Raw genomic sequence first — 26,816 nt, forward strand, 5'->3', positions numbered from 1 at the left:
TAGGATTCTTCACATAAATAGGAGATAATGCATATTGACCCTTCCATCTTATTTACATCTGAGAAAGTGAATAGTGAGCACTATTTCAAAGTATATATATGAGGGGTGTTCATTAAAGATTTCCCCTGTCTCACTTCCTAATAACTGGGATAAATGAAAACTTGGCATAATTATTAGACCTTCTCTACATAGCCACCACCAATGGTGACACGCTTTTCCCATCGCTTAATGCAGTTGTGAAGACCTCGTATGTAGAAGTCAGTAGGATGCATCTGGAGCCAAGACTTTACCTTGCAAATAAGTTCATCATCATCCGATAAGTGCTTCCCCTTCATAAAAGACTTCAAAGCTGGAAAGAGGTGGGAGTCAGATGGTGCAAGACTGGGAGAGTAAGGGGGGTGAGGAAGAACTTCATAGCTGCAAGAGCGTGCTTTCATCTGGGCAACATGAGCATTGTGAACTGGGGCATCGTCTTGGAGGAGTAATAAAGATGTATTTGGTCAGTACTTCTGAATGTGTGCATAACTGGAAGGACAAATTCATATTTACTTTAGTGAGTACATATATGCCCTTACACATTGTTAGTTCACAGGTGTGCTATCCCTGACTCTAACTTGGTGCCTTTACTATTTAAATACTCTGATTCTATCAGATCCTGGAAATTTAATGTACATATATATATATATATATATATATATGTATACCTCTGACGTTATATCCTATAATGTTTTTTTTTAAACAATATTAATAGCGTTCAGTTAATCACTATACATATCCATCATTTTCTGTTAAAATGTCTTATTGACGAGTTTCATTTCTTCACTTCCCTGAAGAGAAGATTACATTGTTTTACACCATTTTATTGCTTTGGAATAATACCAGTGATATCTTCGAAACACGTGTCGGAAGTAAAAGAATTTGAATAACACCTGCATTATATATATATATATATATATATATATATATATATATATATATTATGTATATATATATATATAGGTGTACGTACATATAGTGTCTATAACATATGCATCCTCAGTACACTACTTTATGGCAGCGTGACATGGAACCTCCTCTCCAGACAGGAACGGCATCTCAACACCTTCCCCCTTCATAATTTGAGATACATCTTGGATATCAAGTGGGTCAACTGCATCACGAACACCAAAGTTCTCAGCTGTGCCAACATTCCCAGTATATTCACTCTACACTGTCTGCACTGGTTCAGTCATGAATATCACATGCCAGATTGGAGGATCCCAAAAGACCTCCTGTTTGAGGAAATGGCTACAGGCACAAGAGCATGAAGTTGACCTAATCTTCATTTCAAAGACATCTACAAGAGAGGTGTGAAGTCAATAGATCCGAGCATTCTGAGATGGGAGGAAGTTGCAAATACTTTGAAAGGGGATAAAGTGAGGGTAAGAGAAACAGGAACTTGCCACCAAAGAAAACTGCACTTGACAAAAGGAAAAACCAGTAGCACTGGTAAAGAGCTTCTTCAAATACAGTCGCTATATGCATGACTGCCACTCTCATGTGGACCTTTACAGCCACAGCAGCCACTGCACCATCATCATCAGCTGACACAATTTGTCTGGGTGCAGATCCATGGTCTCTTGAAACCAATGGATGCTTACTGATGTACATACAAGCATACCTATGTATGCTTGTGTGTGTGTGGGGAGGTAGAAAGAGAGCATCTCAAGGTAAGACAGCCAAGTCTATGTTTACTTTGTTTCTGATTGCCAGAACATGTTCCATCTCTAGTTTATGGTTGAGTAGGTAGTAGTTAGAAAGCAATCAACTGTTAAAGGAATAGTCTGTAACAGTAATATTAGAAGAGATATAAAAAATCCCTTCTGGTTGTCTTCCAAAACAGCCTGTAACAGCAGTAAAAGTTGGTTATCAAAGTGAATTGGCACAAAGTGGCCGTGAAACAGTAGTAAGAGTTGGTTACAATGGTGATTTGGCACAAAATGAATGGCAACACATGTTTGTTATCAAGGTGAATTAGAACACAGTATCTGTAACACAGCAACGAACATTAGTTAGCCAGGTGAATTAGAAAAATACATAACACAGCTATAATTTACTTGGTTAACCAATATTTATTGCTGTGTTGCCATTCCCTTTGTGTTATATCACTGTTCTAATAAACTCTTGGTGCTGTTACACATCCTCTTTGTGCCAGTTCACCTGGATAACCAACTTTTATTGTTGTGTTACAGCTCTTTGTCCTAATTCAAGTTGCTAACTAACATTTATTCCTGTGTTATAGTTACTCTGGTCTAATTTACCTGGCTAACTAACTTTTATTGCCAGGCTAGCATTGATTGTTAGCTAATTCATCTGGCTAACTTTTATTGCAGTCTTACCATTCATTTTGTTCTAATTCAGCTGGCTAACCAACTTTTATTGCAGTTACAGTCACTTTTTAAAATGACGAGTGACTTTGCATTTTGAGACATTTTCATTTTCTATTCTAAACTTTTTTGTTAGAGTTGATTACCTTGCAAACTGCTATTTACTCAATCATAAACTAGGTACACAATATATTTTGACAATAGGAAGGAAACCTAACCTAGAGACTCTCACTCTGTGTTTCTTTCTTCTGTTTTTGTCTTTCTCTCTATCTATCTATGTGCATACAAGCATACTCACCCAGGCATAAAATCTCTCATACACCGAAATGTTAGCAACAGAAAGGACATCTGGCTGTAGAAAATCTGTGTCAATGAATTCTATCTGACCCATGCAAGCATGGAAATGTAGACATTAAAATGATAGTTTTGATTATTATGATGATGATGATGAATGGAAAACAATTTCAGGCTAACTGTTCTGAATCTCATTCATACAAGTGATATCTGGAAAGTGTTGAAAACCTCTTGAAATGTATCACTGCTAAGATTTTGATTAACATTCAATTGTGATTTTGTCTTTCAAACTTTTAGTTTAGTAATTGAGATATAATCAAAATATAAAGAATAACTTGGTCATGAAGCGCTAACCTAACAGGATGTCATTTGGTTTGAATCCTGCAAGGGCTACGTATTTCTCTGTAAGAAACTTGTAATAGACTATCTCGACAAGATAGAACACATAATTGCTTAATGAAATGGAGACTAGGATATAAGTAAGCTTCAGTACTTAAGAACATTACCACTTTCTCTGGGCTCTACTGTTTTCTTTTACAACATGGTCTGTCTAACCAATAGTGAAGAAATGTAATGTCACAACATATATCTTAATGAATATCTGATTTACAAGTTTTCAAGGTCCTTTAAGCTTAAGGCTTAACTTACATTGGAGAAGCATTATATATTATAGTAAGAGCTATCATCATCTATTTCATACAGTTGGTATAAATATAAGCTGGACAATGACTTAATTATTTATTAGATAACATCGTGGAAGAGTTATTCTAGTAATTTCAAAACATACAAAAACTGCTACATTCTATCTAGTGTTCTTGTATTTTTAAATGACTAAAATTATTTTCTGCGATATTTCTTTTAGATTTAAACACACGGCTTTAGATCAAGTCAAACAAATACAGCTCTGAAATAAACAAACAAAAAAAAAATTCTTTTTTAATTTTTATTTTTAATTCAGGGAAATTTAATCAAAATATAAAGTATATCTTAAATTGGTTAAATTCCTCGAAGGAATCAGAATGTTTCTATTAATGTTGTTTGAAAAGGAAGAAAAAATTAACAGTAATTTAAAACCGAATAATAAAGTTTTCCGTGGATCTTTTCCTTTTGAACGGCACTTTTCAACACAATTTCTAGTTAACTAAACACTTTTATAATTCATATACTGGTAGAATGTGTCAAAATAAAACATTTTTTCTCTTGGCTTTCTTGAGAAAATTGTAATTTGTTTGTTTAACGTAGTTTAATTTTTCGAATTTTAACCAATCCTATGCCCTCTATTTAGCTAAAATCATTTGCTGCGTCTAAAACTGAGACAAAATCCTGTCACTAACACTAACTCTAACCCTAACCCTAACCCTAAATTTTAGCCTTTCGGTTTTTTTTCTGAATTGTTAAATTAATTTAATTGTTACGCGTGTATCTAAAATTATTCGTTTTGTTTTTGTTTTGAGTTTTTGCTTTCGTTTTTTTTTCTTGATTGTTAAATTAAAATTATTTTCCATTGCTTTCGGTTTTTTTTCTTACTTGTTATCCTTAAATTAATTTAACAATTAAGGAAAAAAAAAAAGAAAGGCTAAAATTTAGGGTTAGGGTGAGGATTAGGGTTAGTGACAGGATGTTGTCTCAGTTTTAGACGCAGCAAATGATTTTAGCTCAATAGAGGGCATAGGATTGGTTAAAATTCGAAAAATTAAACTACGTTAAACAAACAAATTACAATTTTCTCAAGAAAGCCAAGAGAAAAAAAATGTTTTATTTTGACACATTCTACCAGTATACGAAGTTTAAAAGTGTTTAGTTAACTAGAAATTATGTTACAAAGTGCCGTTCAAAAGGAAAAGATCCTTTACCGTCATTACAGAGATACTTATGCGGATGGACTGAGTCACCAAAATATATTTTATATATTCAGAAAATGGAATATCACATATAAACATGTGTTTTTAATATATGTTTATTGTTTCTTTTAGCATAATTACATGAAATATTCATTTCATTATACCCCTTACTGAAATTGTCATTTTTTTTTTTTGAGATCGAGAAAGTGAGAAGGAGAGAAAGATCGTGACTCTTGTGAATTAATCCTCTTTTTGGATAAATTGAAAGGGAAAAAGACAATGTCAGAAGAGAAAAATTGAGAGGAAAGAAAGCGATGGCACATTTACAGGGGAAATCTAAATGTACTTGTATCATTGACGAGAGAGAGAGAGAGAGAGAGAGAGAGAGAGAGAGAGAGAGAGAGAGAGAGAGAGAGAGAGAGAGAGAGTATGTGTGTGTATTTATACAGACTTTGTTTGGGGCTTCTATGCTAAATCATGACATCAAGATGACCGGCTTTTCTTCCTACTTTCCGCTTGTCTTACTTTAGAACAAAAGGTTTGATTTACATTTGAGTTTTTGTCAAGTGATCAATTTACCTATTTAGTTATGATAGCTAACAGTGAAGTAGGGAGAGAGAGAGAGAGTGAGATTTCATTCATCGTTACTTTCTCTAATGAACTGATGAGATGTGGAAGGTGAGGCGGAGCTGATGATAATAGACTGAGAAGTCGTTTCCTCGATAATGGATGGAATAAAAGAGCTGAGTCTCGGATAACCATAATGGGAGCTGTTTGGAAGTTGAAGTTCAGGAGAAAATACTGGGGTATTAATATCACTAGTAAGGCTTGGAATATAGTGATCACGGTAGCAGGTAGAGGAGGAGGACTCTAGTAATTATAAGCAAGTTCGGATAAGTTATATACAATCTATTTCTAGTAAACTCTATGACTTGTCTTTTTTACCGCGCAACGAGCGCGCACACGTGTTTGTGTGTGTTTATGTATGTATAAGCAAATACTAAATTTGAACGTGGCAACATTTTTATCCCTACTCCACTCTTTCTATATCGACTAATTCAGGCGAGGTGCTTTATCAGTGACAGTGAAGGGGTTTTCTTTCATTTCTACGCCTCTAAAGTGGAACAAACAGAGTTTTAAAAAAAAATCATAACTTAATTCGAGATGGAAGGAGAAGTGAAAAGAGAAGCAGCCAGTTAGAGTGGTGTCTGTTCTGTCTGGCTTACTCTTTCCTTTCTTCTCCAACACCGTCAAAACGGCACTGGACATTGAAAACTTTTAGAAACTGACTCATCGCTGCAGTCGGTGGGGCGACAAGGTAGAGAGGAATATTGCTGCTGTCTCAACTTATTCTTTGTGTCTGGCAAAATAATACTAACAAAAGTTGACGGAAGACAAGTGCTATATAAATGAATAGTGGGAAAGAAATAAACATATATTTCTATGTTTAATAAACCAAGGAAGAGAAAATAAGCAAAAAAAAAAAAATTGGCAAAATTCGCAATTTAAAAGCTTGCCTATTTTTGAAGCTGAAAATTTTAAATAATTGTATCACATTAAAATAAACACAATGTTTGAATTAAATCAGATAATTTAATAAACACTTTGTTATTGATTTTAAAGTATTAAATTTTCAAAACGTCTTTCAAGGCTAGATTAATTATAATGTACATAAAGAAAGCAATTTATTAATTACTGAACAAAGAAACACTGTTCACGTTCCACGTTTTCCATGAACCTATGGATACTGTTTACACGGAGCTTACTGTGCTGGTCGCCGCCTGAAAGGTAAGTGAGCGGCATTTTTTGAAATTATTATCCGTGATTAATGCCTGTTTTTTTAAATAGCCGGGTGCTAGACTAACCCTATTACGTTGCTGGTTCCATTCATCTGTGATGATATTGCCATGCTACCGTTTTTCAGCTTGTCCCCTTCTCGGTCTTTGAGACAGAGAAATCAGAAATCAGCGTGTTTCCTCTTTTTTTCAAACATCAAACATACCACCAAATACAAAAACCATTGTTATTAAATTCTTCGTCTAGTAATCGATTTAATGATAATAATTCTGTTGATTACTCTAGATTCCTCCACTTCTTTTTCTCCCTACCATTGCATTTAATATTCATCTTTCATTCCGTATTATTTGCCTCATTAAGTATTAATCTTTTAGTGAAAAGTGAATTACATTCGCTAAAAGTATTTGTGAGACGATGTTAAAGTCAAGTGAAATGTGACACACACGGAACCATTCATTCTATGAGAGATGACATCACAATACAAGAAAATGTTTAAACTGCCAGGAACAAAAAAGTCAACATTATAATTCTATTTAATATATGTTATCATCTGATTCCTTAAAATAAAAATAATTTGAATTTCTATTTAGTCTTTCGCTGTAAATTCAGTAGTCAGCTGGAACTTCGATTATTTAGCCATTTCCTTCTGCACCTTCCTATCAACGACACGTTTATTTTAATTGGTTACGAAATAATATTCTTAATGTTTTAGGGATCAGTCTTAAGTTACTGGAAATTGATAATGGAATAGAATTGTTTTACGATAAAATAATGCTATTATATCTTCTATATTTTAAAATCAATATTTAAAATTCTTCATTCAAATATTGATTTCTCTTAAATGGACAAAATACTAATCATTTTTTAGGGTAGCACTGTATCTGCTTGAATGAACATTTGTATAGTATCGCGACTTCTTTTGGAATGTGAACATAATTGGTCTCGTTTTAGATTTGATCTCAGAACCAGCAGTTATCGAAATATATTACCATAAACTATTTATGTACAGCCTTCTCCACTTTAATTCTTTGAAATAACATTATCATTGCTTATATCAATCATTCATCAGCTTGACCAAGAATCCTGTTATCCGGGTTACCATCCCTACCGCCGGGCACCTTACTTCCTACTTTGGACGTCCCTAGACCTTTTCCCTGTACCCTATTGCTGTATTAATAGTAGTTGTGTGTGTGTGTGTGTGTGCGCACACACACACATTGTTTAAAGCATTTATTATTAAACCCTTCCGCCTATGTAAATGTACATTAATCAGACCGATAATTCCTGTAACTGCTATAACAATCCTTTCTTTTACCAAACAGATTATTTTCTCTTCATTGCCACAATCAGTCTTTACAGCATCGATCTTTTATTCAACAACATTTTTTCTTTATCGTTCTAACCTTGATTTATTCAAGATGCGAAAGGAGAAATTAAAACAATATTATTAATTCTCATTCTATTCAATGATTTTAAAACAAAATAATTCGGGAATTACTTTAAAAAAAAAATTCTATAATTTTTCTTGAAAAAAATTGAAGAACAAAACGTTTTGATGATTCTAAGTTCCTAAGGGAATAGGGATTACGGCTTTATACTTTTGTCTAATGTTCTACCGTTGTTATCAGTAGATTAAATATGCTTTAACTTCAGTTTTATATTTATTTATTCCCAATTTATGAATAATTTTTACTATCAGAAAATATGAAAAGACATTGCTAGCGAACCGTGAAAGCTAGTACCAATTCGATTGGCATACCATCCATGGTGATCAACTCGATCTACTTTTAATCTATAAAGTAAACCCTAATTGATTTCTTTATCCAAGTCTTCACATCTATTTTGGTGATTATATTTACTCATCATTTTGATAAATACATGCCTAGTCCTTACTCTTCTTGAGATTCTTGTTGCCTTTCTTATCAGAAGGCACCCAACATACATTCTACTCTGCCTTTAAATAGGGCACAGCTTGTAATTGATATTTCTCTCTTTTTAAAAAAAATATTTTATCGGGCTTCACGACTAACTATTCTAACATTGAACTACCAACCAGTGATTCAGGGACAGGATTTTCTTCCTGCAAGTCTTGAAATTACTTCAGGTAAAATGAATACTTAAAAATCCTTGTTAAGAACTTAAGAAACAGTCATCTCATAATTTCTTTCATGTGTTATTGGTAATTGTGGAAAATAAGTTGTTCAGCTCTTGGTCAGCCCCGATCCAGTAGACTAATGAACTGCCAGCCGCGATCATCTCGTCATTTAAAGGCTATCTAGGACTACGTTATCCGGTATATAGTACCTTATATAAGACGGTCGGGTATGATTTGAGGAAGATGCTGTTTCTACTGGTAGTGCGATCACATACAGAACAAACTCCTCAACTCGTAAAACAATCGTTGCATATATCAAGTAGCTGTCGTAGTTATGTCATTTGACCGGGAATTAATCATGGGTTTGTGTCTACTGTCTGTTTACACACCGCCCTCCTCTTCTCTGTTTATCTATCTGTCTGTCAAGATAGGTAGATAGACATGTACAGATAAATATATAAACAGATAGATGCGTGTATATATATATATATGTATATATATATATATATATATATATATATATATATTAATAATTATTATTTGAGGGAATATTATATATATATAATACATATATAATATATATATATAATACATATATAATATATATGTGTGTGTATATATATATATATATATATACACACACACACGTATGTGTATTGTGCAGTACAGACATGTACAAATAGTTGGCATTCTGCCCTCCCCCCGTCACTCTCTTGTTGACACACACCAGCTGTTGTCAGCTCTGTGTCTCTGTCATTGCCCTCCATACTGTTTCGTGTTTATTCTTTTTTACAATACTCACTACCACCACCCGCCAGTAGCACCTCAACTACCACTACTACAACTGTCATTAAAGTCGGAAGGATTTTGTTTACCTGTTGTTTACCTCGTGTCACCTGGTTGTTCTTGTCTGTAATTGATTGTAGGTGAGTATGTGTTGATTTAGGATTTAAGAGACTACACAACATTTAGACTAAGTCATTGCTCCTTCTTTTCTCAGTTTATAGCAGAACTGAAATATTTGGCTTCGTTTCATCCCCTGACAAATTATTGTTGTTAAAGTAAAGTTAGGGAAATATATTCGATACACTATCAGAATAATTGTATTTCGGGAAATGGCCTTTCTTCCTCTTCTATTACCATCACCACCAACAAATTGAACTTTGATCAATTATAACTCTCACATATCTCTAAATAAATGTGGTTGCCCATCCTGTTGGAAATAGCAACCAAATATATCTCTCTAATTACTCCTTATTGTTTGAAAACAGTGAAGTACTAGATTTTCAAAGCAAGTAGGGATGGTCATGGTTGAGACGGTTTTCATCCTTGAACTAAACAACAGAGTTGACAAAAAAGTTTTGGCGAAGTTCTGGTTTTTTTCTTTCTTTCATTCCTAGTTTTTCTGTTTCATAGATTCAGAAAGAATCCGCCCTCCCTCCACAAAACCGTGCAATTTTCTTTCCTGGTTGTGATGGCTATTTCAAAACTCCGTCGGAATTTTATTTATATTCTCAATAATTCCACGTAAAATAATCCTTTGTTATTTAACAGAAGATAGTCAATACTTGGCAATACTTTAATATAACCCCGCCGAAGTTTCATCTTTCCGGGCTCTATAAGAACTAGTCAAATGTTAGAGATCAGTATAATAAATAGTAGTTCCCTCCCCCAACCAAATTTCTGGCAATGTATCACTGTAATAATTCCTTATTATTGTTATCATCACACATTCTCAATCTTTTTTTACTCCGGGTAGTTATAAACAAAGAAACCAAGCGATATTTTCCCAGTTCATTATTTGAACTGTCATATTATACCGTAACCAGGAATACATACTGCTCGACACTTTAAAAATAGTTACGTACACACACATCGTGTATGTATATATATATATATATATACACACACACACACATAGATACATACAGATATATATGCATACACACATACATATATGTGTATACACGCACATTATATATATATATATATATATATAACGGGAAGCTTTATGAAAATTGACAAAAGACGAAGGCAGGTTTACGGAAATAAACAAAAGACGAAGGCAGGTGGAATACAAACAAACAATTGTATTAGTATGGCGCTCAGGAAATATAAATAATGTGTGTATGTGTGTGAGTATGTATATATATATATGTGTATGTTTGTACACACAAATTGTGAGAGACGACTGTGAAATGTTTTAAGGTTTACACTTGGCAGTCAAACTTTACTCTTTTACTAATTTTATGGCATGAAGATAACAATATTGTATAAAGTAGATCAGTTCGCTATTCTTATTGCCATTGACGCAGGTAGACAGGTAGGTAGAAAGACATATAGACAATTAGAGAAACATGTAAAAAGATATAATAAATAGACATGTAGAGAGACCGGTGGTCTTTTATCGAACTGGTTAAATTTGAGTCAATATTTTGTCTATAGATTATTACTTCTTCCTTCATATGTGTGAGTGTGCGCGACACACTTATGAGTTGGTGATGCACCACGTTGCAGGTTAATTCAGCTCGTTTTACTCTCACACACACACACACACACACATACAGATATATATCACATGTTTATGTTTCGTTTCATACATGCCCACGTCCTTCTCTCTTTCATTTGAAATTCCAACTAAGACTGTGCAAATGATTAGATGTTCCAATCGATATTTTAAGATTTTTTTTTTTGGCGTTGTTGTTTTTATTAATCCAGACAACTTGTCCTGTCTCCCTGTTCGCCTTTTCGTAGATTGCAATTAAATCTTTATTTGATATAAAAACAGATCCTTTTAAGATTGGGAAGACCCCATTGATAGTTTATTTTTAATTTTTACTAGGTATTGTAAAGGGTTATATTGTATAAAACCCTGGATTTCTGTGAAACACTAGTGGTGTTTGACAGTAAAATTTAACGAAATGTCTGCTGTCATTTCCTTTTCATTATCTATCGGTGTTTTCAGAGCTGTATGTATGGTTATTCTTGTCACTTTACCGAGGAGTATGTCTTTGGATTCGTTTGATCCACATTTCGTCTGTTAATTCCTCATCAGACCTTTATATTTAAAACTTGACAAGAGAGCTTCTACGTGGTCGCTTCACCTTCTAGAGACGGTAGCTAAGTATTCTTTAAATCACATTCAAAAATGAAAAATATCGAGGACACATTGATACGTGTGTGCCAAGGTATAAAAAAGGCAGGGTGGTCATAGATGGAATGCTTTCAATCATGTATCAGTTTGATGACTGATATGGGGCTATACAACAAAAGCCGTAGTTAGAGACTTAGAATTTATTGTAATGACAAAATTTGAAGGCATTGCAAGTGAGAGGTTTCAGCTGGCTCAGTCAACCGGAAAGCCGAAGACAAACGGCGGGAAATAAACAGAATTGAAGTCTAGTCTAATGTTCTTCCACTTACAATCACAAATCTTTCTTCAAGGCGGTGCTCCAGCATTGTCACAGTCCGGTTACAGAAACAAGTGAAATAAAATAAAGCTAACGCGATAGCCCTTACATGGTTTATTGATCTGTTAAATTTAGCAACCGAATGTCTCCTCTAAGTACATCCTGTTTTTTTAAAAAAGGAAGGACATACTGGATTACATGTTACTGAAAAAAAAAAAAATGATATTCCCAGCTGGAATATCTCATTATAAGGTTTGCTCTATCAGGGCTTGACCTAGAGCTAAGAAACAACAACAAAACATTTTTAAAACTGAAGAATGTTTATTAAACTTGTTCCGGTCATTAACTGATCAAGCGTGAAGTAGGGAGCTAAAACGTACAGACAAGTGGAGTTATGGGCTTGAAGTAATATTTGAATTTACTATAATAAGTTTCGAATATAAGCACAAGGTATGAAATTTAGGGAAGGGGTCTTGTTGATAACATTGACCAAAATGCTCAACTGGAACTTTTTTTTTATCTACCCCAGAAGGATGAAATGCAAAGTCGAGCTTAGCAGTATTTGAGCTCACAATATAAAGAGCTAGAAGAAATGCAGCTAAGCATTTTGTCTTATACACCAACAATTCTGCCAGCTTGGATAATAAACATAATAGCAATGAGTAATAATAATGAGCTTATTGTAAATAGTTCAGATGTACTACAGCTAATCAAAATAGGTAACAGAAAGCAGTAGTTACCTGCTTTATAAGATCATAACTGAAACATGATGTCTTTGTACCATTTTACTTGTATCATTATCGACATTTTTTTTCTTCTTTTGAAGTTTCATGGCATGGCAAAAAGCCCTTTAGTCATAGCAGCAGGTAATATCAGTGGTGTGACATGTGGCCAAAGTGGTGGTTGCTCTTGGTGCAAAAAATTAAAACAAAAACAAGTTACGAAACAAAAATAGCATGCCCTCCCTGCAATGTCTTCCTTGACTATGGCTCTAATAACCCACACAATGGCACGAGTGGGTATAATTGTTTTAATATTGGTTATTGGTTCAAATTGAACTTTATTTTCATGTTTGAAGTGTGAAGCTATGCTAGTGTCCTCTTTAGACTTTCTAGGCTCTCTTAGCTTAGTCCAAGAAAGAAATATTGTGTCATGGTCTTTACAGGGTTTCCCAGTCTGAAGGATAGAAAGAGCTCAGTATAGTTGATACTTGATGCTTGACTTTTCTTCTATAGTTTCATTAGCAATGGGAATGGGCACTTAATGTGTGTGTGGTTGCTGATATTTCTAAGATTGCCATCAGTGTCATTTTTATCACTATCTTTATTGTCTTTATTGCTATGCCCTCTGTATCCTTATTGCTTTTAATATTGTATATTAATAATTTTTATTCTTTTCTTCACTCCTTCATATATAAGCAAGTCTATATAGCTCTCCCACATATGTATAACAGCAAGGTTTGGTAAATGTCTGATGAAGGTGCCACTTAGCACCTTCGACCATAAATAAATTAATATAATTCTTATGTAATTTATTGCACATAATCTTCTACAAGGGGATACTGACAATTTCCTGGTTTTGGATGAAAGGAGAGTCAGTTAATTATGATTTTATTCAACATATTCCCCTTTCAGATTCACACACTTCTTGCAGCAGTCCTTCAGTTTTTATAAGTACTGTCAATGAACTTGGATGGCTGGGCCTCCAACTGGGTCTTTTGTGATACCCTTAAAGCCAGGAACTTTTCAGCACCTCCTTGTGTATGTAATGTGGTTTGAAATAGAATGGTACTAAAACAATTGTAATCAGTATTAAACTAATGCTTTATCGATAGCTTCATCTTTGTCTTTATATATAGTGACAGTAAGAAAGAATTGGGTAATGCTTAACATGGAGTTTGGTGGTTGGTGAGGCTGTTGTATATGTGGGTTTCTGTTTTATATGTATACTGTATGAAGATATGTGTGTGTGTGTATATATATATTTAATTAGAGGGTATGCTAACCTCATGAAGGGATGGTTGCATTCAAGGAAATACTGGTTCAATACCTAGTATTGTTGGGGAATGAAATTCCCTAAAAACAATAGGTACATATTAAGCATATAGTTTATATCCAGTTAAAAGAAGAAAGGAAAATGGAGATAAGGAAGTTAATTATTTGAAGATGACCAATTTGTTAATAATAAATAATTAACTTTTTAACTGTATATATATATATATATATATATATATATATACAGAGAGAGAGAGAGAGAGAGAATTTGTGTCTGCATATACCATCTTTAGATATGTGTCTATATTTAATTAATTTTCAATAGCTTCTAAACAACGTACACTTGTTATTCCATAAACTTAATAGGTAAACCAGAATTACAAATTGCTCAATAAATATTAGAAAATATAAGAAAAATGATAAAGAACTATAAAACATGTCAGTAATTAAAATTATATAGATGTTGTTGTGGTAGAGAATAAAATAATGGGAAATGACTAAACTATAAACCATTATTTTATGATTTAATATGTTGTGAAATATTCCCAATATACAGCTGAAGTTGAGAGGAAATATTATGTGTGAGTGTGTGTATGTGTGGGTGTGCAGTTAATGAGTTATACTGTTCTTAAAAAGTGTCTTAAATGGTGAATTTCTTCTTTGGTTTTATGTTTCTTGTCACTTAATTTGTTTGTGGGATAGTGACATCAAACTTTCGACCCCTTTGACTGATGATGGCAAGTAAGCCAAAACCTTGGGGTTTTCTTTATAAAAATGAATAAATATGGTATTCTACTAAAAACTATTGAGTGATCCTTCAACTATTTGTATATACGACTTTATATAAAACTAACTTTATATGTATATGTATGTATTTATAGATAGATATACATACATACATACTTCTTTCACTTTCTGTAAACCCACTCACAAGGCTTTGGTTGAACTGAAACTAGTAGAAGACACCCATGTGCCATTCAGTGGGACTGAACCTGAGACCACATGGTTGCTAAGCAAGATTCTCAACCACAGTGCTATGCTTGCACCCCTCCCTCACACATCTTTATTTGTGTTTTAGTTTCATGCTAAGAAAAATATCTTAATATCTTAATTTTTCAAGCCAATCACATATATATGTGTGTGTGACTATATATATATATATATATATATATATATATATATATATATATATATATATATATATTTATATATATATACTTTATTTAAAAGCAGCAGAAATATAACAAAAGCTGTTACTCAGAGTTTCACATTCCTGTTCGTCGGACAGTTTTGTTCAAATGGAACAGAAATAATATAACAATTAAATGAGTGTAAAATAAAATAAAATGAAATAAAATTTTAAACATGAAAATAATATATTATTTTTAGATAAAGCATCACCTTACAGACACGGTGCGCATAAAAGACCCATCAAATGTAATTTATGTCTTGTGGAAAAATTTTATATTTTATTCCTGGACAATAGTGCTTTAAATCAAAGACACAAAGTCTTGAATTCCTGCAGACACGCAACAAAATTTAAAATGTCAACTGACAAAATACCATATGGATAGTATATATTTTTTGAATCTTGAACTAGTTTTCAATCCCACTATTGAATTTATATTTTGTAATGCATGGTTATTTCACATTGCAAAGATATTGTATACATTTTGATGTCTTTCTTAAGAAAACCTTCGACTGTTATTTATATATATATATATTTATTATTTTCAAGTTTAAGATTTTTTATTTTATTTTATTGTATTTTACAAACCCATTTAATCGTTATATTTATAGATAATTTGATATATGGTGTTCTATTTTGCAGGTCTTTTATCCGATTTTTATTATTATACACTCAGCAATTTAAAAAACAAATGCTTGTTTATATACGTAAGGACTTAGATTAGATATGTTTTATGTGGATGTCTGTATTGTAGGCATGCATATGTATTTGTATATGTGTAAGTAAGTTTATACTTATACACATATGTACACAAATGAATATGTATGCATGTATACAATTGTATTTGTATGGATATGTATTTATGTACATATTTCCATATATTTATGTACGTGATTTTATATGTGTATTTATATGCTAATATATACTTATGTGTATATATATATATATATAATTTTATTTTATGTATACCTTTGTTACATGTATTTCCTATCTCTTTTTCTTTCCTTACACAAAGTATCCTTTCTCTCCCTATTCGTTATTTTGATAGCGTCCTTAAACCATGCGTTCCTCTTCTCCCTCCCCCCTTAGTTCCCTCTTTCTTTTGCTAGCTCTTACGTTTAGGGTTCTTCTTTTCTTTTTCTTTTCCCCTTCCTACATTTAAGATATACTTCCTGTCTCTTATAACTGACTTCTATATGTATACACCAAGAGATTTTTGTGCGCATGCATAGTTGCGTGCATGTGTATTTGTGTGTACATTTATGTTTTACATATATATGCCTGTATCTGTATGTAACTGTGCATGCATCTGTGTATTTTGATGTATATATATATTTTATAGATGGTCTAGTATGGGTATATACTGTTGTAAAATATTTATGTAATGCAGCGTGAAAATTTTAATGTATTGACTTATATTTTGTATATAATTATTAACAATATGTATTTTGAATCTACTCTTCGATTTAAGGTTTTCTTCGATTTTACAATAGGATGAATTTATATTGAATTAATTTATTTTGTTTATCGCATGCTTAAGACCGTTAACTGAAAGGACCAATGAAATAAATCCATTTTTAAAGGTGTATCCTTTAACTAAATTTGATTATATCATTATTTCTCCTATACAATTGGCCTGTACCTTGGACAGCAAGATGTCTCCAATTATTCTGACTAGGCATAGTCAGCTGCATCTTTTCAGGGGATGCTAAGTTGCTTCAGATCTTCTTCGAAGGTTGTGCACCATGCCTTTTTGGGTCTCCCTCTCTTTCTTCATCCCTCTGCTGGTACCTTCTTCTGGCAGTTAGAAAACATGACCTACAAGTCTCTTCTTTATGCCACAATCTCCCTCTGGCTGTACAGATTGGCTCTTCTCAGGACTTCAAAGTTTGTGATTCAGTCCCTGTAAGTTACCTTGAGTATTCTGCATAGACACCATTGGTGGAATGCATTCAATGTCTAAGTATCTTGGCAGTCATTTTTCAAGTTTCTCCTACATAAAATGTTGATAGGACAATGCTTTGGTACAACAGGATCTTCATATGGTTGCTAATTGAAGGGCTAGCTCAGGTCTTGTTCATTCCTCTGAAAGCTGCTGTTGCATGCTAGATTCTGGAGTTGACATCTGCTTCAGAAGCCCACTAGTAATAATGCTACCCAGGTAGGTGAAGTGGACATTAAAATAATAATATGATTATTGTTATCATTTATAGAGAAGTGATGTTGATTGAATTACTTCAGTATATTATAGGTACTAATTTTGTTGATCATGGAATGTTTGACTGTAAAGTTAACTTTTATCAGATTTGAATTCAAAATACTTTGCTATTTAATCTTTACTTTTTACCATTTCTTTCAAATTTGTCATTCTATTAATTAGACTAGTTAGTAAAAGTATTAGCATTATGATTGATCATATACACCTAATCCATGAAAATATGTGATGGTCAATGGCAAACTGGGTCTAAAAATATTGGTTGCCAGGAGACTAAGGGAGCCCACCCACAACTACAATGTTACCATTTAATTTTTATAATGAATAAATAACATTTTCCAAAAATACATGAGTAGAAACAAAACAGTGCAATTCAAATTTTTGTAAAAAAATGTATCATCATCATCATCATCGTTTAGCGTCCGTTTTCCATGCTAGCATGGGTTGGACGGTTCTACTGGGGTCTGTGAAGCCAGAAGGCTTCATCAGGCCCAGTCAAATCTGGCAGTGTTTCTACGGCTGGCTGCCCTTCCTAACGCCAACCACTCCGTGAGTGTAGTGGGTGCTTTTTACGTGCCACCCGCACAGGTGCCAGACGAGGCTGGCAAACGGCCACGAACGGATGGTGCTTTTTATGTGCCACCGGATATTTTTCAATAATTACATTGTACATGTACTGTTCACATTACTGATAGTTTACAGTAATACCAACTGCAAATTCAGAATGAATTTTTTAATATTTTGGTGAATATGTAGTATCCTGTTATTTTGAAATTTTTTAAACAAAATGAAAATAAAGACCAATAAATTTATAAATCAATTTCATTATTTTTAATGAAGATTTTTTTTACAGTCAGAGATAGCTATGTTTTAAAATCATGGCATGATAGTCAATACTACATCTTCATACATATACATCATTTGTTTGTTTGTGTGCTCTTTACAAAAGAGATTTCTTTCAAACAGCTTGTTCATTTGTTGTTTTTAATTAAATGTACATATACCAAGAATTCTATCACCACCAGCCCATCTAAAAATAAAGGATAAATTTACATGATTTTGATTTCTTCTACTTTTAAAATTTTACTTCTTTCTATTATTCTTTTTCCCTGCTCTTGTCATTACATTTTTTTATAAAGCCCTTGTAACATTTTTAAAATAGCAGTATATTATAGATATACCAATTTTTTAAAGTTTTAAATAATTGGTGGGTATTTTAAAATAGTTTACTTGTACTGCACACTTTACACATTAACAGATCGTTCAAATGTACAAAACTTGTAATACATTCAGTCCACTATATTAAGAGCAATCGTTTGAGTTTTTCAATAACTTCCTTCCCATAAGAACATTTTACAGAATGATGATGCAGAAAAGTAACACACATATGGTACATTGCTGGGATCTAAGCAACAAAAAAAAATTTGAAATTTAAATCCCTCCCTACCAACCAAGTGAGGCCATTAAAAGTATGCTGTTAAAATAACTTATCATCTAGATATCTTTTTTAAATGTATAGAATTAACCTAGTGAAATCCTAAATCCAACTATTTGAATGACTGAGTCCCAAAAATATATGAAATGAAAAATATGTAAAAATACTAACACACAGAACAACAGAAAAATATGTAATATACTAACACACAGAAGAATTAAAGCAAAACACGCAGGTTAAAACTATCTCGAAAAGTCAACATAGGCAACACTGAATCACAACACAGCATGCGGTTGCCATGGTAACAAGCTGCTAATGCCATGCTGTCTGTTGATTGGCTAAAATTACACAAATTTCCCAACATTTATTCCAAATAACATCAGATTCTTTAATTTTCAAGATAAAGTAATTGGTTGATTGTAATCAAAATTCAGAGTTGCATTGATACACCAAAATTGAAAGCAATCTGAACAAAATTAAGTGGGGTTCATTTTGCAAATGAGAAAGACTAGATCTGACAAAAGTTTACAAGACTTGAACTGTAGAATCACACATATTTTTGAAATACTTTCTACTTATTTTATCAGTAACCATTAACTATTTCCATAAAATTATCTAGCATGTTATATAATGAAAGATTCCTATTATGTTCTTTATCTCATGAATGTTGTTCCATTAAAGTATGCACGTGTAAACGTAAATGATGTAGGTTAATAAAATATAAAAAATGTTCAAATATTAGTATGGTCATTCCTGTCTTCACATGCATCTTATCTAATTTTGTGAACTACCAATGAAAAATTATTAAAATACCACACTAAAAGCTAAATATAATTTAACCTTTTACCATTCAAATTACTGTGAAAGGTAATACTTATTGATTCACAGTGTTTTGAATTGATTATATATTTCCTTTTAGCTTTGAGATTTTGATGATGTGCTTTGTTTATTTTTTGTGTGACACTGTAGAGTAGGTGTGGTAGGCTAGATCTGGCCAGTCTGAACAGAAAATAGGTAGAATCTTTGGGTCTGATATGGTTGGTTATGCTAATGTCAAAAGTTTGATAAAACACCTACCCTCTCTCTCTCTCTAATCTTCCTCCTACCAGAAATTCAATCAAAGCCTTTCATTTTTAGTCAGTTGATTTTATTGATTGGTTTATGTCATCTTTGTAAGGAAAGATCTCTTATCTACTTTATGACCCTAAAACACATCCTTTTACTCTCTCCCCTAAAATGGTAACATCCTAGTTTTGTAACCCCATAACTCTACACTGTTGAAACTTTGGAAGAGATTGTTGTTGCAATTTTCTAATTCTATAAATACAAGCTGATAATTTTGATCTTGTACAGATGTGCCTGTGATTTTTTTGAAGGAAGCCAGATTGGTTTTCTCGAGGGATTTTACTTCCATTTCATTCTGTAAGAGCTATTCTTAATATTTCTTGACACTTCAAATACTATATTCCTTATGTAGGGGGAAAGGTAGAAGAAGAAAAGCTTGGATTAACTCTTGGGATTCCATACTTTTGTACATTATTATATTGCAAGTGGTAGTTGCAATATATCTCTTATTATAAAAGGCAGATTTTATCTGCCTCCCTTTGTCTCTAAAAGAAATCTACAATATAGGATTTCTTCAATTACAATTTACCTAGCATTTTTAAGTGTAGAATAAATCGGGTCGTGCCAGGTCCGGTTTTTAAAATTTCAACCCCAATTAAGCAAAATTTAGAGAAAACTCACATTGTGGTGTGTAAATGAAGTGCTTTTCTTAGTGTGGGCTACAGCACACACACACACACACACACACACAAACGGAGCGATCTGCTTCACTCACGCTATCACCCTAATTTCTCCTCCTTTCTCTTTGCAAGTGTGCAACGATTAAAGTGAAAGTATTTATATAAAACGGATCACTCATGCTATCACCCTAATTTTTCCCACTTTCTCTTTGCAAGTGTACCTTAAACCACTACTAAAAAAAAAAACACAGCAAACAGAAACAAATAAATACATAACGATTTACTCCTCACACAATTTCTTCAATTAGAGTTTACCTATGATTTTTCAAAGTACTTCCATTCGGTCATGACATACAAAATTTCTTTCAATTTCACCCCCAATTAAGACAAAATTCGAGAAAACTCAATATTTTAACATTTCACTCTGAAAGCATTGATGTACATGTGTGCGTGCGTGAGTGTGTGTGTGTGTTTGATGGGGTGTGCAACACAGAAAGTGTGGTGTGTAAGTGAAGTGCTTTTGTTAGTGTGTGTAAAGAAACAGAGAGAGTACACATACCTACGTACACCTAAAGCACGCACACACACACAAGCGGAGCGCGAACTTCAAAAGAACTTCGCGCGCTATCTATCTGGTTTGCCATTCCTCACACACACGCATACACATACATATATGACAGTGACAAACACAAACGTTTCAAACAACTACATACAAACACGTGTGTGTTTGTTATTAGTAAAAAGGCGCCAAACACAACTCACTTCTCATTCGAACACATTTGCAAAAACACACCAATGGTCGAATTGCCATAACAATACAGAAAAGGTAAATTGGTTTTTTATTTACTTTCTGTCGTTAAATTTTGGTAGTATTAATTGGCGAGCGTACTTCTGTTGTCAATTGTTGACAGAAAGAAATTGTAAGCTAATAAGGTGTGTGTGTAGGAAGTGAAGGATAAAAATATTGCAAGAAGTGGACAGATGTACATATATACATCCATACATACATGTGTGTGTGTGTCTATGTATGTGTATTAATGTGTGTGTGTTATCTCTATATAAAGCTGAAGTTGTCTGTGTGCGCCACGTTTGGTAACCTTCAACTAACACTATCTCCTCCGAGACCCTGCGGCGCAAGTTGACCAAAATTGAGAGTATGATAGAAGAAGGGTTGCTCTTCCTTCCGTATAACATAAAATTCAAATCGGACCATATTAACACCAAAAATTATTTACATCAAAAAGCTGCTTTTTTCTATGAAAATCCCTATTTTTTACGATTTTTTCACTGCTGTGTCGCCACTTTTCGGTGTATTTCGACCAGAAAAATGTTCACAAAATTTTTACTTTTCAAAATTACAATTCCAGCGGGTCGAAACAAACCCGAGCAACGCCGGGCGATACTGCTAGTATATATATATATATATGATCATCATCTTCATTTAACATCTGTTTTTCATGCTGGCATGGATTGGATGGTTTGACTGGGGACTGGCAGGCCAGGAGGCCACACCAGGTTCCAATCTGATCTGGCAATGTTTCTACAGATGGATGCCCTAACTAATGCCAACCACTCTTAGAGTGTAGTGGGTGCTTTTTCATGCCACTGAAGCCAGTCGGGGGTGGGGACTGGTATCGACCATGTTCGGATGGTGCTTTTACGTTCCAATGGCACGGGGAAGCAGTCAGGCAATTCTGGCAGCGACCCACGAATGAATGGTGCTTATTGCATGCCACCAGCACTGATAATGGCCACAACTACAATTTCCATTTGGTTTGATTTGATTTTGAGTTACTTGACTTAATAGGTCTTTCCAAGCACAGAATGTTGCCCAACGATTCAGAGGTACTTTTTAAATGGGTTGGTTCTGCAACACTGGTGTAGGCTACAGCTGTGATCTCACTTTCCTTGCTGGGTCTTCTCAATCACAGCATATCTCCAGAGGTCTTGGTCTCTCATCTTTGCTTCTATGAGGCCCACCGTTCGAAGGTTATGCTTCACCACCTCATCCCATGTTTTTCTGGGTCTCCCTCTTCCATGGGTTCCTTCCACTGTTAGGGAGTGACACTTCTTCACACAGCTCTCCTCATCCATACATAGCACATGACCATACCAGCGCAGTTATCTCTCTTGCACACCACATCTGATGTTTATGTCAAACATTTCTCTCAGGGCGCTTACACACTGTCATGTGTGCACATTGACATTACACAGATTTTGATTTTGCTTCACCCAATCGGCAGTTATGTCAGAATTATCATGTACTTGCAAAAAGGTAGATATATTAGTTGTCAAGGATGTTACAAATGTGAATGTACATGTGGAGATTATAAACGCAATGAAAATGTAAACAAACATGCCACAAAGAGAGTACGACTTATGGGAGGTGTCGGCACATGTAAAACAAATATGATTACAAGAAAACATAGTGTGTATACAGAACAAGAGGATTCTGAACCAGAAGTTAGCAATGCGTCATGAATTGTTTCAACAGTAGGGGCATTATATGAAGCATTTGGTTTAAAATCAGTGTCATCATTACTGGGAAAAACTAAATGTGAAAGTACCTGAATAGAAGACTTTAATGAAGCAGCTAATAAGCGACTTGTGAAACTAACCAGTACCATAATGAAAAAGTATGCTCTATCATTAGTCCATATGATGCCGAAGGCCTTATGAAAGCGGTTGCTAAAAACAAAGGAGAAGGTATTGTCAATGAAGGAAAATTAGCAGAACATATCATTAAAGTATAAGATGCATTGCCGAGAAATGTTTTACAAACTGATGCTGTTACGGTTCCATTAGCGGTATCCTTAGTTTCAAGTGTTTCGAAAGATCATTTTGGTATTAGTATGAAGAAAATAGCTTCATTAAGATGAAAGTATAAACATATGGCAAGTAGAAAGCAGCTTACACCTTCCAATAGATCAATTAGATGATACGATCATGATCAAATGGAAGTTGCAGTGGAGCTTGTTTTGTCGGATGCTAATGTATGCCGAATCTGCCCAAGCTGATTAGGAAAAATGATACAACTATAATGCTATTTGATTACAAAGAAACCATACCTCAAAATAAACAATTAGGCTCTACATCATTCCAGAAGATAGTCAAAACGTTAACTACCAAGGATCAAACAATTAAACAAGCAGTCGATTATGTGTCGGGAATATTAATGCATGATAATTTTGCACATTTGAAGACTGTGGTTGCTACCAGCGCCAAATCAGAATCTTTGACTGCTATTGTTAATGGTTTAGAAGCTTACATTAAGACAACTTATGAGGGACACATTTCTACAAGTAGTGTCATGGATAAAGAGTTTTTTTTATCCATCTCTGGAGCAGAAATGAAACAATGTGGTGTTTGTTGCTTTCCCAAGCATGTAATACAATACATTAAATGGCATGTGAGCCCAGAACATGAAATTCTATTGAATGATGCTATGGAAAAATTATATCTTTTATTTACATTTATGAGATGCTACGGTTGTTATGGATTTCAAAATGAAATTCGAAGCTATATACTATAGGGAAAAAACTACAGATTTTTACACTAAGAAAGGGTCATCATGGCATGGAACCATGATGTATACAAGATACACCGCTGAAAAACGGCGTAATACTGAAAATTTAAAGGATTATCGTATCACTTTAATCACATTTCTACTGGGGATAGTAAGCAAGACTATGTGGCTGTTATGTCCTGTTTTGATGCAGCATGTAGACAAATATCGACCAAATTTCCATACATTCGAAATCTTAATGTACAATTTGACAACGCAAGATTTCATAAGAAGAGAAACTTATTGTTTACATTATATAAAATTGCAGATAGATACAATTTTAAACTTTGTACTTTTGTACACACTGGTGTACAAGATAGTAAACAGTATCGACGCTCATTTTGCTACAGCTATGAGGCATCTAATATGGGTTCAGATGTTATAATTCCTGTTGAATTAGTTGATGCTTTAAATACTAGTGGCGGTGGAAGTAATACAGTGGAGGCCTGCTGTTGAAGAGTTTGAAAACTTGGAGATAATTGGAAAATTACAAAACATAGATCATATGGAAGTACAGTTTGATTTGACAAGAAATTCTGCTTCAGTTTATGAAAATTCAAACTCACCACTGACAGCAACATACAACCTTATCAATGGCACTACGAACAACGTAAATGAAGGAAATTGTGAAAGCGAATCTGATGAAGATTGTGCTTCCAATGAAAATGAAATATTTGATACAGACACTGTTGAAGATACTGGTGTTGTAGAGAAAGGTAGAGGCAGCTTAACAAAATGTATTGTTTATAGCGTTGAGGGGAATATCCCAGAGAAGCATCGTATTGGACTTGCTGTAGCATCAAATATTAATGATTTGGATATGGAATCAGACGATGAAAATCCTCTTCAATGTAATTTATGTTGTAGGGAATTTACAACTGCCTACAAAATGGAAATCCATAATTGCAAGGGTGCCTTTAGACAAGATTTAATCAGTCAAGCTATTGTTTATGCTAAAGATATATATTAACAGCATCAATTTGAGGTGATTAATACTAGTTCAAACGTTTAAGAACTTAAGATGTTTGGTCCCATTCATGAAGCGATCCAGCATAATAATGAGTGTTGTGAATTTGAAACAGGATGAGCAAGAACAAGAAAGTACAGTAATAAGTATGGTCGAAAGTATGTGGATCCATTTAAACAAAACTGGGTCAAACTTCCATACTCTGAGTTGTGTAACGATTTTAAAAAAACTCAAAAAACAGGCACTTGCCTATTAGGTAATTGAATGGATGTATTATTATTTGCATTAAATTAAATTATAAATTTAGTCTTATAACAGCCAATTTATACTATGAAATTGTATTTATGCTGAAGAACTTTCTAATTACTGAGAGCTAAATTATCAATCATTGGTCATGGCTGAATGAAAAATGACTGTAAAAACCCATATAATTTATGTACTTTTTTTGCAAAAATAAAAAATAAACTTTAGTGGGTGCATGAATTACATGAGTAGATTGCTTCCAGAATTTTTTTTTGTTGCAAAAAGATGTACAAGACGTAAACATTTTTTACCAGAAGTTGACTCATTTAATGTCAGAATGGGTTTTTTACAGCCGCTTCCGGCAGTTTTATTCTTGCATTCAAATGCACAGTCAACATATTCAATTTTCCCTTCACAGTAAGTAATTCATAAGTTCTGCCCATACTGACAATAATGGTAATGACAAATTTTAAAGTTTGTTTAACATTTTATAAGTGTGGAAGGGATTAAAATTTCAGCAAACTTTCGTCTCGAGTAGACCTTTCCGTTGATTTCCGTAAAAAAAAATTTTTTTTTTTTACATATGGGCTTGCGGGAACTTTTGAAGTAATAAGAGCGAAAGAGACTAAGGGAAAGCGATTGTATGACGAGGGAAGTTCTTTTGAAGTTACCGTGCATGTGTGTGTGTGTGTGTATGTATGTATGTATGGCCGATTCAGTTGTTTACATTATTTCGAGTTAAAACGAAAGATTACCTTTGCCTGTTTATGTAACGGTCTGCTATGTAGAAAATAATGAGGTTGACTCAATGGAATAATGACAGTGATCGAAGATATAGACAAATTTTTTTTTATTTAATCGTTATACATGCCTTGTCGACTGCTACTGTGCAGCCTTAATGTCTCTGTTGATGTGACGATGGTGAAATGGTAAGAAAAAGACGGGAGAGTTATAAAATGAGGAGGAGATATTCTTCTCATGAGAAAAGAGTTGCATGCAAAGGAAAAGGCTTTGAGCAAAAGGCTTCGTTTCACGTTACTACAATCGACACAGTTTTAAATGGGCAACCCTACCCGTCTAGCCTCAAGGTGGCATCACTCAGAAGCTACAACAATGTGAGGAAGCGCATTGTGACCAGCGATATGTAGCAACATCTGACAGTCTAGTCGGTACAGTGATTTGTGTTGTTTTGAGACGAAGGGACAGTTCCGAAATGCCAAATTCCTCTTCTCCCCAGGGCACACGAACTCATCCAAACTTAAGAATCAACATGGCTTTGCTAAGTCAATTGATGTGTTTTCCATTTGACTTAAAACTTTTGTATAACGATTAAATAAAAAAAATTTTGTCTATATCTTCGATCACTGTCATTATTCCATTGAGTCAACCTCATTATTTTCTACATAGCAGACTGTTACATAAACAGGCAAAGGTAATCTTTCGTTTTAACTCGAAATAATGTAAACACTGAATCGGCCATACATACATACATACACATACACACATACATACACACACACATACATAGATACATACACACACACACATACATAGATACATACACACACACACATACATGCATACATACATATACACATACATGCATACACACGCACGCACTACAAAAACCGAGTAAAAAATTTCAGTTATCTCTCTCTTT

At 33.8% G+C, this 26,816-nt stretch overlaps 1 protein-coding gene across 10 annotated transcripts in view; it reads left to right on the forward strand.

The window, feature by feature from the left end:
* The first annotated feature begins 5,186 nt into the window (after positions 1-5,186).
* Positions 5,187-26,816, forward strand: part of LOC115211639 (pleckstrin homology-like domain family B member 1) — a 487,008-nt gene continuing 465,378 nt past the window's right edge. For 5 of the 10 annotated variants that reach the window (XR_004999074.1, XR_004999079.1, XM_036502721.1 and 2 more), the window contains exon 1: positions 9,128-9,319. The gene's annotated coding sequence lies outside the window, so the exon portion shown is untranslated. Of the gene's footprint in view, positions 6,290-9,127; positions 9,320-26,816 lie in introns of those variants that run through there. The other 5 variants (XR_004999078.1, XR_004999077.1, XR_004999075.1 and 2 more) reach the window with 4 other exon arrangements.

Source organism: Octopus sinensis, linkage group LG5 (assembly GCF_006345805.1).
Source record: "Octopus sinensis linkage group LG5, ASM634580v1, whole genome shotgun sequence".
Lineage (NCBI taxonomy): Eukaryota > Metazoa > Mollusca > Cephalopoda > Octopoda > Octopodidae > Octopus > Octopus sinensis.